Below are 14,530 nucleotides of genomic sequence, written 5' to 3' on the forward strand. Positions count from 1 at the left end.
TTTATTTACAAAACAAAATGAATATTACAAAAAAGAACCTAATGTACTCAAATGCACCAGTATCAAGTAGGCTACGGTAATAAAAAGTACTGGTACACCAAGCTTATAATCTTTTTTGAAAGACTATAATGGTCTGCATAATATGAATGCCTGTGCTAAAAAAATAATACAATACTGTAGGACTATTATAAGAAAATAATGGTTTGAGAATACCAGGTCCTAAAAAACCACATCAATACCATTTTGTGTGATATATCGAACATTTAAAAAATCGTTTTCTAAGAAGCCTGAAATCGATTTTCGACACAAGCTTTCTTCTGCTCAATTATTGGCAGAATTGATTCCTGCGCAAATCTACTCTTAATAAAATAAATTGATTCTTCAACAAAATATCCGTGTTGTCGAATTGTGTAAAATCTTTCATGAAAGCCCATATGACTTGATATATCTTCTAATTTCACATCACCAGTGCAGTTTTCTAAATCAATTATATTCAGTCCTAAGGACTTGCGCAAGAATATTGAAATATTTTGCACAAATTGGCAATAAAGATATTTAGTCAAGTCTCAACTTGTTTTATTCAGAGTATGGTACATAATGTAAATTTCATGCCCAGATATCATAATAATCCTATACAGCAACTTCTGTTCACATGTTTAGATGTTTATATGTTTGTATTTCACTGGATCTCGAAAACGGCTCTAACGATTCTCACGAAATTCAGAAGATAGTAGGTTTATAATATAAAGATTCGATTGCACTAGGTCTCATCCCTGGGAAAACTCGCTGAAGGACATTAAAAGGATAATTATTATTCATCCTTGGAAAATAGCTGATAATAGTTATTTCGTCGTCTGTTGGTGATGGAAGTTAGTGAGTGAGCGAGTTCATGTGTGTGGGACTGTGTCAAAACTATGACTCAGCTGTTGAACTTTTGTAATCATTCAATCAGGTACTTAGTGCCGGTTGAAAAAAAGCCGGGCTATTAGTAGATCCATCTTTTTGAAATGGTCTTCTCTGATTTGGTTCACGTGAAGTTAATCAGGATTGAAATTTAACCGGCTTTTGTGCAACTAGGCCTCTGTGAGGGAAATTTTTGCATTCCTCTGGGAATTAATCTCAATTTACTGTGATTAGATAGAACATTTCTGTATGAATGTTATTTTAATTTCTTCTTTCGTAATAAATAGTTATGCTTTTGTACTCCAGAGCGAAGCTCGGTCCCCGATATTTATAGTACACTACTGATAACCAAACTTGTTTGCAACCTTTTGTATTTCATCTTGCCATGTGTTAAGGCAAACGCACGGAGCAGCAGACAGTCATAGAAAAAAGCAAACGCCTGTGTGCAGACTCAAGGCCGGGACATATATAACCGCACCGAGCCCGCGCCGACGTAAAGCCGAGCTAAGCCCACGACACGGTAATGGCGGTGGGAGAGCACACATATCCGGGCGACAGCAGTGTCTCAGTTCTGTAGTGCTACTGCGGTCTGATTTCTGAATGTGTTAAACTAATGTTGATAATATAACACTATTAAAATCTTGTTACATCCAAATTGAATTTATAATTTAAATTTTAAACTAATTACCTGTAGACACAGAAAATGAGAATCATAGTGCTGGTATAAATATTTCAGTGCCTAACAATACATGTATCGGAAATATATATCCAGCAATAAAATTGTTATCTTTTGCCTTCTGCATCTACATGTAATTTGTTTTAAATTTAAAATTCAAGACACAATCACGGGTTCCTTATTTTACACTTTTTGTTGTTTATTTAATTATTTATTATATTATGTCTGTTATACCTTTGGCTTAACTTATTTGGTTCTACTTTTACTTCAACTTATTTTTCCGTTCAACCATATTTCTCATCACTTTGATCGTACAAAACTGAAAAATTCTGTATCTCTTCAATAAGTTTTTCACTCTCTATGTTAAGGCTGTTCTGTACACCTTTTTATTTTTATTTAAATTGGATAATCTTTTTCAATATAATTGTTAAGATCATTATAAGAGTGAGAAAAAGTGGCAACTGAAATTTTTGAGTGGTCTAATGAGCGAGTTATGGGTTGTTGAAGTGCTAAACTCCGTTTTCTCTCCAGATCATAAACGGTTTCGAATTTTCCATATTTTTTATACATTTAGTATATCATTGGCTTTGTTCTAATATGCGTTTTTTCGCGATTAATGCCAAAATAAACAAGTTGTCGAATTTGCAAAAAATGTTACTTGTTTATTTATGAACGAAATGAGGAATAAAATGTTTTAGTTTGGAAAGGATAATTTTTTGAATTCTCAAGAGAAGTTCTAATAATATAGTCGAAACCGTTTATGATCTGGAAAGAAAACGGAATCTGGAAAGTTAGCACTTCGACAACCCATAACTCGCTTATTAGACCACTTAAAAATTTCAGTTGCCACTTTTTCTCATTCTTATAATGATCTTAACAATTATATTGAAAAAGATTATCCAATTTGAATAATAAAAAGTGTACCGAAGAGCCTTAAACGAGGCCGCACCTTCACCGTCGAAAAGTAATCTGAACTAGTCGGTGACGGCGCGGGTGCGGTAGTATGTGTCCCTACACGTTTGAAATCCTTTGTTTTCTTACTCGCCGTAGTACATCTGACACTCGGCCGTACGTCGGCGCGGGCTCGGTGCGGTTATGTGTGTCTCGGCCAATATTCAGACAGATGTCTGAGGAGCGATTTTTCCGCAGTCTGTCTGCTGCTGTGTGCGTTCGCCTTTATCGATGTAGCATCAAGTAAATACATTTTTGCTTGAAAAAAAAACAACTATGCTTATTATTCAATAATGCAATGAGCAAATCAGTTTTAATTAAAAAGAACTGCTATTGATAAATAACTAGTGACCCCGTTTTTTATTGACGAAGTGAAACATTCCTAAATGATTCAAAATAGCTGAAACTCAACACTATTTTCTTTTTATTTTCTAGTTTTTTGAAATTTAATTAAAACGTGGACTGCAACTACGCCCCGTTCCGGAAAGCCATCTCCAGCTGTTTAAAGTCTATAACTTAGCTAAATGCCGAGCTCGGAAACCGGCCCTTAATCATCACACATTTGGTGTCAACGCATGCAGACGCATGTCTGTGCTGTCATAGCTTCCAAATAGTTTCAACTTATGTTATGTATGGAGAAACTGTTGTAATTGCATGCAATGAATTCATTCTTCAGCTGACTAAATGATAAATCAAAACTACTTTTTCGCCACACTGCACAGAAAGGAGCTGTTTTCCAGTCCCTACGTAGATCTGAAAGACCTTGTTTGCAGACGACTCTCGTCTGACGTCAGAAAAGGGTTTCTTTTCCGGTCTAGGCCAGAAAGTGGTCTCTTTCCAGCCGGTCATGGAAGTCCGTAGTTGATAAGTCATCCGCTAGATCAGGCGAGTGTCCACTTTCTTCATCATCTGAAGTCGCCATGATTTCAGTTCGAGTTTCAAATCAAACTAATTCAGCATTCGCTTCGCAACCAGTTTTATTCAATTATTTATTGTTGATTAGCGCATTCCAAATTTTCAAAAATGCTTGAAGATGACGACGCCCGTGATATTCCAAGTGAAATTTTAAAATAATCTGAAATCCGGACTGAAAATCTTCTACCACTAAAATCAAGAGATAGGTACGATAACAAGTATTCTTTATTTATTTTGTCAGCAATACCTGTAGTGTGGCGAAAAATATCGTTCGCACCACGGGCAAAAATGTTTTTCCGGCTCTCAATCTTTTCTAGTCCTCGGCCTACGGCCTCGGACTTGAAAATCGATTTCGAGCCGGAAAAATATCATTTTCTGCTCTAGGTGCGAAATATACTATTTCTCTTATGCACTTTTAATGTCATTTGTTACATCCTGAAAAAGGACGATGGAGTAAGTAAATTTTGTTGTTCCACAAACTTGACCTGTAAAAAGGTTTGAAGAATACGTGTTTAAAATTTGAAACTGATTGATCAATTCTTTCTAAAGTTATTGCAGAGCATACAAACAGACGGACGACTTTGGCCCTCAGTAAGTCAAAAGTGAGAACTCGCTAACGCTCGTTCAATAAAAACCAACAATAATAATTTAACATTATATTTATTTTTAATGTATTATTATCAATTATACATGAGCAAAAAACATTACGGTACATCAACATTAATACCAGTAGGCCTATCACATAAATTTATACAAAACATGGATATTAATGAGTCATACATAGTCGATAAGAACTTCTATTGCTTATTAAGGATATTGGGTGGCTTATTGGAGTAAGTCATAACGCGCTTGAAGGCAGAGGTGACGAACGATGCAGCCTGTGGTGCTTTGATCAATCGAGAAACTGTAACAGAAAAAAATAAGTGGAAACAACAGAAAGATAATTATGTAAGAAAGAAATAATCTATGTATATATACAGGGTGATTCACAATTATGGTAAGATATTTCAATACGTGATAGTGGAGGTAAAAATAAGAAAAAAGTTCATATAAACATATATCCATAAATGCTTCATTAGCGAGCTATACAGGGTGAAAGATTTCGCCCGGAATTCAGTTCCTCTGGTCAAATACACCAATGCTGAATTGTTTGGGGACTAGTTTTTGAAAAACTTATGCTGGAAATATATGGAAAAATATTTAAAAAATTGAATAAAACTAGTCTAGAAGCTTTTGTGTGAGTAGTTTTTGAGAAAAAAGTTGAAATATGCAAAAAATCTAAGTAGAAAAACACAGACTTCTACGTTTGATGCCCAATAACTTTTTTTAATGATCAGTAAACAATTAATTTTTCGCAATGAAAATTGTAGAGAATTTAATTCTGGAAATAATTATGTAAGCTGTGTGAACTAAATTCAAATAAAAGTTGAATAAAATGTATTCTTATGTAGTACATTACACCACAAAAATTTGCTGTTTTATGAGGAGAGAACTAATAACTCATAGGTTGTAGCTGAGAAATAATAACTCATAGGTTGTAGCTGATTGCAAATAAAACGTGGATTTTAATAACAGCTGTTCCAAAACAGCTGATTTATTATGTTTTAAATAAGAAGATATTTAAAAGAAATTATCAGCTGAAAATTATTTTCAGAAATATTTTAGCTCACTGTTGAACAAAAAAAACAAACTGTAAGTTAGGCCTACTGTAACCGCGTTGTGTTTTTTGTTTAATCTATTAACCAGTTATTTGTAACCATTCCACTTTGCTTTGTGTTAAGTGTTAACTTTTTAAAAAATGGCAGGTAATCTTAGACATTATTCATACTCCGAATTAGCTGACATGCATTTAATGTATGGAATGGGACACTACTGTAATAGTACTGAAGCAAGACTTTTGTATCAAGAGAACTTTCCTAACCTAGTATGTCTAAGTTCAAGGTTTTTTTCCACTATTCATCAACGTCTGTCTGAAACAGATTCTTTGATATCCAAAGAGCACATTTATGCAGACAGACCCCAATCTACTATGACTGTTGAGTTAGAAAAACAAGTTCTTAATGAAATTTATGAACATCCAGAGAAGAGCACAAGAGAATTGTCAGTTCAGTTTAATGTCAATCAATCTATTATTTGGAGGATACTAAAATAGCAACAATTACATCCATACCACCTCCAGAAAGTTCATACTCTATTGCCACGAGACTGTATTCCCCGTGCTGGTATTTGCCGATGGTTTTTAGTAAAACTTGTTTACCCAAACTTTTTAACAACCGTTTTATTTACCGACGAGGCACACTTTACAAGAACAGCTATCGTTAACGTCCACAACCAACATATTTGGGCAGCTGAGAATCCTCATGCCATCAATCCTAATCTTCCACAACATCAGTTTTCAGTAAACATTTGGGCAGAAATCATAGGAGATCATCTACTTCTGTTCGAGCTTCCTTCCAGGCTTAATGGCATAATCTACTAGTCTTTTGGTATAAGATTAATGTCATTTAGATATGCTACTTTCATATAGAAAATACTTTTCACAAAAAACCGAATATTTTATTTGCAATCAGCTACAACCTATGAGTTATTAGTTCTCTCCTCATAAAACAGCAAATTTTTGTGGTGTAATGTACTACATAAGAATACATTTTATTCAACTTTTATTTGAATTTAGTCCACACAGCTTACATAATTCTTTTCAGAATTAAATTCTCTACAATTTTTATTGCAAAAAATTATTTGTTTACTGGTCATTAAAGAAAGTTATTGGGCATCAAACGTAGAAGTCTGTGTTTTTCTACTTGGATTTTTTGCATATTTCAACTTTTTTCTCAAAAACTACTCACACCACAGCTTCCAGACTAGTTTTATTCAATTTTTCAGATATTTTTCCATATATTTCCAGCATAAGTTTTTCAAAAACTAGTCCCCAAACAATTCAGCATCGGTGTATTTCACTAGAGGAACTGAATTCCGGGCGAAATCTTTCACCCTGTATAGCTCGCTAATGAAGCATTTATGGATATATGTTTATATGAACTTTTTTTCTTATTTTTACCTCCACTATCACGTATTAAAATATTTTACCATAATTATGAATCACCCTGTATATAAAAAATGACTATGTGTTAATTTGTTACTTTGTTTGTTCCCTATAGACTTAAAAACTACTTGACAGAACGGCATGAAACTTTAGGAATATGTTGTGTGAATATTGGGGATGGTTTCTGAATAGAAATTTTGATAGGGGGACTAATAACAATTATTTATTAATCCATTCTACAGACCTATGTTTCCAAAATTGTCGGCCCAGCGGCTACCGATGAACGGGAAGATGATCATGATTGAAGATAATGTTGTGATAGTATGATTTAGCATCTAAAGTTAACAGCTGTAATAGACTTGTATACTGGTATTAATACGGTAGTTTGGAGTTGAAGTTTAGTTGATTGGTACCAGCTGAAGATAATGGTTCGTTAGAAGACCTATACAAATAATTATAACTCCCCTATCATTGAGAAACTGGAAAATGTTGGAAAAAATGATTCACCTCATGGAAGAGAGTTGTTCATATTGCATTCATTAATTACTGAAGAATGACAGAATAATTTACAATTTTTTGAATTTAGCTCAGCTTATATTCATCCTAAAATGGAAGATGGAAATAATATGGAATTCTGTGTGATTCATCGTATATCGCGTATTTCCTGGACCATCTACTGACAATCAACAACTATGAACGCATTAAATTCATGTTTGGAATACTGATTTACCCATCTATTTTATTTAATCCAACACTTTAATGATAGATATTACTACTAATTGATTGAGAGGGAATATGTTTTCGGAATAATAAATGCTGCATGACTAAGCACATAGGAAGTCCGTATTGAGATATAAATGAAAATATTGATTGTCAGATGAATTTAATGATTCAAAAAATAAAGTTAAGTGTTACATGCTCTGATACCAATTACCTAGTGGAATATTTAACGCTCAACTATAACAATAATCTTACTGAATTAATTTTTCATGATGAGCTGTAAGAATTGAAATAGGCTTATAGGATGCAAGATTAGTATATTAGTATCAAAAATATAAATATGTGTTAGCTTGCTTGCATGATAATCTGTTGGCTAATTTAAGTTTTTTTTTTTGTTTTGCTGTTTACTTGCTTTATTCATTAAAATATGACTAATTCAGAACGAAATAGTCTGACTGCAGACTTTAGTGTAATGGATGGTTTAATGTGGGTTGACGAATTCAAATTTCGAAAAAGCTACGTATCCCAGAAGGGACAAATCTCATATAGATGTACAAATTTAATAAGTTGTGTTCAATGACCATTATGACGGATGCTAGTGGACGAATTGTTTCCAGGAGTAGCGGTAAACACTCTCACCAGCCTCCCAAAGAAAAAAATAGTAGGACTCCTGTTTTATTTATTTTTCATTTTATTTAAGGTTTAATGGCCTGTATCCGATTATACGGTAATGAATTTATACAGTGAAATATTTATTGGTAATTATCAGATATATAAAAATTTTGTTTATTCAATTTCCTGGATGGTTAAAAAATATATTAATATTATGAGTAAGAGTAATTCAAACCTACAATTTATAAAGAGATAATTTACGATTCAATACAGTTTAATACAGCTAAGTTGGTTGATTATGGTTACTGATGAATGAATTCGCAACTAATAAGTTCAAGTAGAGAGACAAGTACTAAATACTTTAGTAGACTTTAAGAGGTACAATACCGATTTTATTACTGATGTTATTAATTATGAGTTATTATTAGAAAGATTATTACGTATTAATTGAAAGAATAAATTAATAAAGTAAGTTATTAGGTTATGGACAAGATCTACGATGAAAAAAGATTTCTAAATGCATAAACAAGAAACGGTTTATCTTATCTGCCCTCCTCGAAACACGACCGTCCGCTACCACTGCTCCGACTCGACTCCTGTCGGTGATAGTACTGTTCTAGTTTAAATAAAGAAACCTGTGCCTTTGTTATTCTGAGTAGAACCGGGCGCAGTTAATTGTTACAAATAATTGAAAATTATAGTATGATCAAGTGTTTACTTACATGATTAAAGCTATAATGGCTGTCACAAATATCAGCTTGATGTGAACAGCTCAGATTTGTGAGCTAAGTGGCCGTTCTCCAGGTTTTCACTAAATCTCTCCCAAGTTCTTATCACGGGATATCAGTAGGTGCATTACCTCTCCAGATATAGCTGCGCTTATTCGTAATCATCTGAAACCATTTCTTCAATTATTTTTGGATTCAATCTGTAATAATAAAATTATGATTAATATTATAATCCCAGCATTCAATATTTAAAAAATATATATATTATTATCCTATTATTTGCTGCCAGCAGTAGGAACATGCTCATATGCAAATGATAGGCTGTCAATGTATGATATTCTTCACATTTCACGATTCAAGTTTACATTTTTGAGCTAGAAAAAACATCAACTTCTCTATATATATCTTTTAGAATGCTCTTAAAAAACATGAAATATCAATATTAAACTTGGGAAAATGAAATATTAAATTATTCTGATGTTGCCTACAAAATATTTTATGAGTTGATAAGCATAATAGCTAGACGTGTTAAAATTGTTATTGTTAATCTATCAAAGATAAAATTATGGTAGTTTTAGTCTTATATAAGTGAAAATTGGTACAAAATCATGATAAATAAACGTAGGCCCAAGTAGACGAAGTACACCTAATATGAATGTGATGTTTTTTACCTGACAAATGCTTTGTGCTTAGGCAATAAGTTAGATTATGCTAGTCGGTATTCATAAATATATTTAGTGGTGTCACCTGAACAAGACGTCAACAGTTTAGTGGGAGTGGCAGGTGTATGTTTGATAAGAATGATAACTTAAGGTTGTGCATCAAAAGCTTTTCAAAACTTTTGATGGTAACATTTTTCAAATAAGGCTATTCCGATTTTTATACCATCGGTCTCACTAAATGAAGCACATCACAAGGGAAAACTCAATTCATAATTTTTACTTTTTGCTATATATAGTTTAAATCTTGGGAGAGATCCGATCCATTGCTGAATTGGGAGCAAATAAATTCATGAAACTTTGAGGATTCATTATTCAAGATAGTTGCTCAAGTCCTGGACTTAAAAGCCCTTCACTCAGAAAGCGAAATTATAAACTCCAGAGTCTATTTAAGTCCTCGACTACGTCAATGCTCTGACTCGGAAAGCCAATTTTCTGACTCCAGAGTTTAAAGCCAGTTAAAGTCTAGAACTCAGCTAAATCCCGAGCTCGGAAACCGACCCTAAAAGTTAATTAAAAATTGTGAATTATTTGAATAGTTTCTTTTTGATTATGTTAATTTTGGATGTTTAGAGAGATTATTTTTTTAAATTGAAAATTTGTTCCTTGTTTTGACACATGGTATATAAACTTCATCTCTTCTCTCCATTGATGAAATCATGTAATATTCGTGAAAAAAAATTCTCCCTGGGTTTTAATTTATATCTTTTATATTTTTTTGGCAAACTATTCATTGAGAAAAAATGTTCCTGTGAACTAACAGAATTGAATTGACCATATGATTTTGACTTGGAAAATTTTGAAACAGATAATCACGATATCAGGTTAAAATAAAAACAAAAACGGCCAGCGTGTGCAGACTTTGTTTTTTCCTGTTTCCCTAGCAACAAATTCGAATATGATAAAACCTATTCGTGTCGAGGGGGCGTTCGGTGCTATGCGGTTACTATTCGGTACCGAATTCAAACCGAATCATCGTTTCACACTTATCGGAATTTGCCAAAAACGAAACGAACCGAACCGAAAGTGTGTGAAAGTAGCCTCTCGCTAGCAACGAATTGAAACCTGATGGAATTTATTAGAGTCAAGTGTCAAGTGGGCGTTTGGTTCTATGCGGTTTCTATTCGGTACCGAATTCAAACCGAATTACCGTTTCACACTTATCTGAATTTGCCGAAAACGAAACGAACCGAATGAGTGTGAAACTAGCCTGACGACCACAATGCAGCAGCGTTTCCAGAGGGATGAAAACAAGTATAAAGTGATTAAGAAAGTATTGCCTGTCTCATTATATATTTGATTTCTCAGATTTTTTAAAATTGCCATATTCAAGTTGTTTTTGATAGTATCCAAATCGAAACAGTACAAAAATGTCACATGTAAAACGTTTTCCAAGTGGGTGGCGCACAGTATTTATAAAAAATAAGGTAAAACTTTGTGGCTTGGACACACACACAGCGATCTGCGGACAGGAATCAGAGAGGTCTTAGCAGGTTATAGATATGAATATCTAAAATATAGATGAAGGCCACTCTGACCGCTTCCCGCAGATTGTTCTCTGTGTGTCCCAGCCCATACTGATTTAGAGCAAAAGCAAAAATACCATTTCATGGTGAATTGTTCACTTACTTGGTCAAAAATAATGATTGCAACTACCGTATCAGTTACTGAATCACATCTTGAACGTTCCATTAGGATGCAATTGATCATTTTGGCACTGTAAAATAGAAATGATAAGTTCAAGTTAATTTATAAGGAAAACTTTTGTATAATATCATATTTAACATTGGCATGAAAAAAGTTGGCGATCAAATGAAAACTACTCATTCAAAGAGGGTAAATAAATACAGCGATACTTAAGTACAGGTTAATTACAGCTGATTTTACAAGTCACACTGGCAAACAAGGAATCTTCCTTCTGCCGGTGTTTTTGCCTCACCTACTGTACTCATGCATGTAAGCATAAATTTAATCTTAATTTATTAATACTAATAAGGATATCATTTTGTTATAATTTATAATAAAATAGATTAACATTTCCTTAATTTTTATGTTTGTATCTTGTTTTTGGCAAATAAATTCATTCATTCAAATAGGCTTATAGTTAGGTCAATGCTATAATGCCAGTAGAAAAGATAGGCCAACGGCGTTGCCGATTTTCTGTATTGCCACTGGCTCCTATAATAGTGAATAGCTGATTCGGAATAACATATCTGATGTAACCTAATATCAAATGTACATTCTATTTAATAATAAAAAATAATATTTTATTCATCAAGAAAATATATTATTCAATTAGTAATTCATAAATTTTCATGATTTAAATTAAATCTTTTTGTAAGGTCTAATTAATTATATTTTTACATTGTAAAAAAACAATCATGTGAAGCAACATGAGGATAGCGCTAAACTTATTTCAATTTCCAAAGCTATTTGATTTGTCTAATGATAGACAAGAATAGCAACACCAATGTTAATCAAATGCTGCCATTAGGTGGACCTCATAGTACCAGAGTTATTATATTTATATTGAGTTACCATAAAGCAAAAATACCATAGGAATATCAGCGGCTTGAGTTAACAGTGAAATTAAAAACATAAAAGCCCTATACTAAACCATTAAATTAAACACCATGAGGTGTTTTTTATGCTATTGTTTCTCTATGATGTTACAAATTACAGTAGTCTGAGTACCGTGTATAATTATCTTCAAACAACCAATCCAATCAGCTCTAGGGCACTGTGTCTAGGGCTTCAGTGAGTCTGGTTGAATTTCATTCAGTTTATAATTTGGTTAGTGGAAAATTTTTTAAAAAACACTGAAAAAATTTATTTTATAAAACAATCCACATTTGGCTAAACCACTCTAAGCTTAATCTTGAATTATTTCTCTAAATGGATTTTCCAACAAGTAGCCAGACTGCAGTAGGCCTACATGTAAATCACTTATGTTAGCGAATCCTTTTTTTTTAATTTATTGAATAAATGATGCAGTAACCTAACTACAGTATTTTAAAAGAAAAGATGAAATTCATAAATATCTCACAATAGGGAATAAGGTCTAAATATATTTAGCCTATTCAGTACCCATACTTCTAATATTATTCAAGTATTCTAATGATAGAACAAAGAAATTAATAAAAGTTACTAGCCTATTATTAATAAATTAAATTTGCTATTTTAAAATAATATTTTCAACTTTAGTAACTTAGTCCACATTAAACTTACCTCACGATGAGAATTATTGAGAAACCAAATTCTGTCACAATATAATAGATATCACTAACCAAAAAGTATATTTTTGCATTATCCCAATCGTAATTATAATTACATTTTAATACATTACATGAAAAAAAAGTAGCCTGTGAAATAATACTCCATAAGAAGCTGTTTCTGTTGCAAAATGCAAAACATGTAGTATGTACTTTACACTTACATTATTATTATTCATAACATAACCTATAAACGTAATGCCATTATAATGTGGACCTCACTATAAAATCTAGAAAGTACTGTGTTTTTCCTGAAGTAATTATTGTATCACTCCACAAGTAATAAAGTATTGTAATAACTATTTTATCTGTATTGGTGCTTGAAATGTATAGGGGAGCAGAAGCAACGTCTATAGAAAATAGAAAAAATGTTCTTTCTATAGACGTTGAGCAGGAGCAAAATTAGTTTCATAAACCTATAGCATGGAGGAGGAAACACGAATTATCCATCTTTCTTCTGAGCCTATACTGAGGTCCACGTTATAAAATAATGGTAGTATTTGATTTGCAATAGTTTTGCTATCCTTGTCTATCATGCAACAAATAAAAGTGGTTAGCGCTATCTCTAGCTTTGCAATGCCAGTTTCACTTTTAAGAGAAATTGAAATAGAATACCTATATCGAATCACTTAATTTCTGTTGATTTGAAGCTTAAATTAGCTGTCAAGATTTCAAGTGTTTATGAGAATAAAAATCTGATCTCAGCTATGAAAGCAAAGTTTTGAATCTAATTATGAAAAAGGATATTTTATTGATGAATGTTATTTATTTGACATGAAATTGATTTTTTTATCAAATGAAATGTGAACTATATTAGATCAAATTTATGTAATGGGATAAATAATTATTGAGTAACAGTTGTGTAGGCTACACTAACAGCAGTGGCAAAATGCTGGTAAATATAAATCACTTTTGATTTGGCAACCTTGTTCACTCATCTTTCCTCACTGCCATTATTCAATTCAATTTTTCTTCTGTCTGTGAACATAGTATATACTGGATAGACATTTCCAATTAATAAAAACACAACATTTTGAATATTTACACTAAACTCAAGATGGCCGATCAAAGAGACTGACAAAACATACAATCTCAGGGAGGTTAGTTAGCTTCTCTCAGAGCACTTTCTTGAACACTCTCGCTTCTCGCTCCCGCACATGCAGTGGAAGTCTATTTGTAGATTTTTAATGCGCACATTGGGTAGCAAGTGTGCAGCTTAGCCAACCTAGAGTAGGGAAGGTCAATGTTGTTTCGCCCTCTAATTAAATTGTTGTGTACCTGGCCTCTTGCTTGGAGTGTGTGAAGTTGGCCCTTCAGAAGCACAAGGGAGTTCAGCATATATGGACTGAAGACAGTGAGTATTTCCAGCCTCCTGAAAAGTGGGTGACAATGCTCCAAGTATGGTGATGATGTTATTATATATGAACCACTTTCTTCTGTAGGAGAAGAATTCTGTGACATCCACTTGCATGCCCCCAAAGTGCAATTCCGTAGTTGATGTGGCCATGAAACAGACCATGGTATGCAGTAACCAGGTAATTCCTTGGAACATGACTTCTCAGTTTCTGTATCAGATATGTTACCTTGGAGAGTCAGTTACATATCATATCAATGTGCTGGTCCCATGTCAGTGATGAGTCGACCATGAATCCAAGGACCTTAACCTCAGGCCCACCAAAAGGAGGCTGACCATGCCTTAGGGTGCACAGAACATTCTGTGTCTTCTCTCCATTCATACACAGTCTGTTTGCCCTGAATCATGCACTCGCCTCCTCCAACAGTTCAGCAGACCTCAGTACAGCCAATTGAGGATCCTCTTCCTGTGCAATGAGAGTTGTATCGTTAGCAAACAGCAGGGCTTTTCCATTCATACCAAGGTCATTTATGAAAATGAGGAACATCAGAGGGCCAAGAATTGATCCCTGCGGCACTCCATACTTGACCTGGAGATCCTGCGATTTGGCACTGCTAACCGTTACAACCTGCCTATG

The 14,530-nt window shown here is 33.4% G+C and overlaps 1 long non-coding RNA gene across 3 annotated transcripts; it reads right to left on the reverse strand.

The window, feature by feature from the left end:
- Nucleotides 1-4,086: 4,086 nt before the first annotated feature.
- LOC120354218 lies at nt 4,087-12,718 on the reverse strand. Of its 3 annotated transcripts, none has more exons than XR_005572901.1 (4): nt 12,496-12,718; nt 10,897-10,984; nt 8,543-8,713; nt 4,087-4,349 (listed from the first exon to the last, which is right to left on the reverse strand). It is a non-coding gene; the product is annotated as an uncharacterized LOC120354218 (long non-coding RNA). The 3 variants fall into 3 exon arrangements; XR_005572902.1 differs by having other exon boundaries at nt 8,543-8,748; nt 12,496-12,713; XR_005572903.1 differs by having other exon boundaries at nt 12,614-12,632.
- Nucleotides 12,719-14,530: the final 1,812 nt, after the last annotated feature.

The sequence above is a fragment of the Nilaparvata lugens genome, chromosome 14 (assembly GCF_014356525.2).
Source record: "Nilaparvata lugens isolate BPH chromosome 14, ASM1435652v1, whole genome shotgun sequence".
NCBI lineage: Eukaryota > Metazoa > Arthropoda > Insecta > Hemiptera > Delphacidae > Nilaparvata > Nilaparvata lugens.